Source organism: Bison bison, unplaced genomic scaffold (genome assembly GCF_000754665.1).
Source record: "Bison bison bison isolate TAMUID 2011002044 unplaced genomic scaffold, Bison_UMD1.0 scf7180017864180, whole genome shotgun sequence".
In the NCBI taxonomy this organism is placed as follows: Eukaryota; Metazoa; Chordata; class Mammalia; order Artiodactyla; family Bovidae; genus Bison; species Bison bison.
Window position 1 is genome coordinate 16,076,182 of NW_011494752.1, and position 2,402 is coordinate 16,078,583.

Consider the following 2,402-nt stretch of genomic DNA (forward strand, 5'->3'; position numbering starts at 1 on the left):
GCTCCCCACTGCAAACTCACCTAGACCAAAACTGAGCCTGACCCCCCCCAACCCCAAATTTGCTTGACCGTCTGCATTCCACAATGGGCTCCTGGTCCTACCTCTTGTCAAGCACTCAAGCCTCTCTCTCCTTCACCAGCTTTATCCATTGATCACCAGTTCCTAGCAAGTCTGCCACCTAAGTAGCTGTCTCCGTCCCCTGTGTGTGTGGACTCGGCCATTTCTCACTGGGACTCTTTTCAGGCTCCTTCCACTTTAGGCTCCCTGTTTCCACCGAGAGTAAACTGCCTGCTCCAGTTTACTCGCCACATTACACAGAGGCATAGTGATGTTTCTCAAATGCAGACATGAGACTGTCTCTTCCTGCTTTGACTTCAGAATAACCTCCAGACTCCAACTGTGACCTGGCTCCATATGCTTCTCCAGCCTCACCCCATTCTGCTCTTCTGGATCTGTCTCCTCAACCACATCGAGCCGCTTGCTCCCCGTCCTCCAGCCTCATCAGATTCTTGGCAAATTCTGGGCTTTTGTACAAGTGGCCCTGCCCCTCTGTCCATCTTATACTCACACTTGGGTAAGAGCCCATGCCTCCTTGGGGAAGAGTCCCTGACTCCATTGTAAAGTTGTCTTCCTCTGTACTGGCCATGTGTCTCTTGCTACTTTCATTATTATTCTTGTCATATCACATTGTAATTTACAAATTTAGATGCTTGCCTCCTCTCCTAGACAGCAGTTCCTTGCAAATAGGTCTGGATATTACTCAGTGTGGGCACCTAGCTGGGTCCATACAAACAGTAGCATCTCAGCTCATGTGTGCTGAGTCAACAAATGAGTAAATGTCTGGGTAACTGCTAAAATAATGGTCCAGTCAGAAGGGAGGAAAGCTGGCCTGAGGCATGAAGAGTAGGGGAGAGAAGGAGAAAGGGCATTCCTGGCTAGGGAACTAGTTTGAGCTGGTTGTGGCTAAGGGCATGGTGTGCCTGAGACCATGGTATCACTAAATTTCATTCTTTACTGCCCGGCAATCCCCCTTTTTTCCCTGCTAGGCTTGCTTTTCACCGTCCCTCCTGCCCATCTCCCTCAATCTCCAGAGGACCCCGAAGGCATCAGGTAAGGGCTACCTTTTGTCCTCCCACCCAAACCACAAACCGACTTGTTCTCGTGGTCACCGCTGACCCTCTTATGGAGATGAGATGACACGTCCCGTCCCTTTCTTCCTTCTGGAGTCCACCCCCTCCCACCTCCTTGGATGCTGCCTGCAGGTTCCCCTACCCCTGCACTGGCAATCGCCTCTCACTCAATGTCTGCAACACAAGCACAGATAGCTGGATTCAAATCCTGGCCCCACCTCTTAGCATCATCATGACCTGGACAGGTTACCGTCATCTCTGTAAAAAGCAGATGGCTGGATTATCTTCCTTTTAGGACTCTTTCAAGGATTAGGTGAGATTAAAACCTGAATAGGTAGCTATGATTTAGGCAGTATTGCTTAAGGACTGAACTTTTCCTGGACTCACATCCTTCTCTACCTCCTGGCCCATTTCTCTGCTCCTGTCACAGAGAAACTTCTGGAGAGAGTTGTCACTGTCTCTGATTCCTATTTCCGATTTTCTCTTAACCCAGTCCACACTGGCTTCCAACCTAACCACACCAGCCACCGCCCTTGTCAAGGTCACCAGTTGACTTTGAATGTTACTAAATGCAGCGGTCATTTCTCTGTTCTCATCTCATGTGACCACTCAGCTGCATTCAACATAGACAGCCACATCCTCCTTCTTGAAACTATGTCTTCTCTGAGACTCCAGGACACTGCCCTCCTTGGGTTTCTTCCCCTCTCTCTGGCTGCTTCTCAGTCTCTTCTGGATTCTCCCACTCTGCTCCAAGAGCCTCAGGGCTTTCCTTGCGGGGCCCCCTTCCCTCGTGGGTGTCTCATCCAGTCCTGTAGCTTTAAATACCATCCATCTGGTGATGACTCCTGACTCTACACACCCTGCCCAGGCCTGAGCCACTCACCAAGTCCAGCTAACTATTTGTGAAACTCATTTGTTTATTATTTATCCACTTAGTTATTATTAGCTCTCAAATTCAATTATTAATTTACATGCCCCCCCCAACCTGTTTCCTTCCTGGTTAACACCACTTAATAAAAGACACCATTATTCTCAAAGATGCCCAAGTTAAAAATCTAGAAGTCATTCCTTCCCCCTCGCCCCTTAATCCTGCTCCACCAAGTCCTTCTCTTCAAACTACACACTGAATCCATTTACTTCTCTCCGTCTCAGCTGCCAACCCTAGACTAAGTCACTCTCGTATCTTGGCTCCTGGCCTATCACATGGAAGGGAATTCCAGGTGAACGAACAGTATGTCCAAAGTCCAGAAGAAGCACATTGGTGGGGAGGGG

The 2,402-nt window shown here is 49.0% G+C and overlaps 1 protein-coding gene across 1 annotated transcript in view; it reads right to left on the reverse strand.

Moving 5' to 3' along the window:
* Positions 1-2,402, reverse strand: part of LOC104990773 (tumor necrosis factor ligand superfamily member 12-like) — a gene marked incomplete at its 3' end in the record, with an annotated part of 6,371 nt that overhangs the window by 3,267 nt on the left and 702 nt on the right. The window lies entirely within an intron of this gene.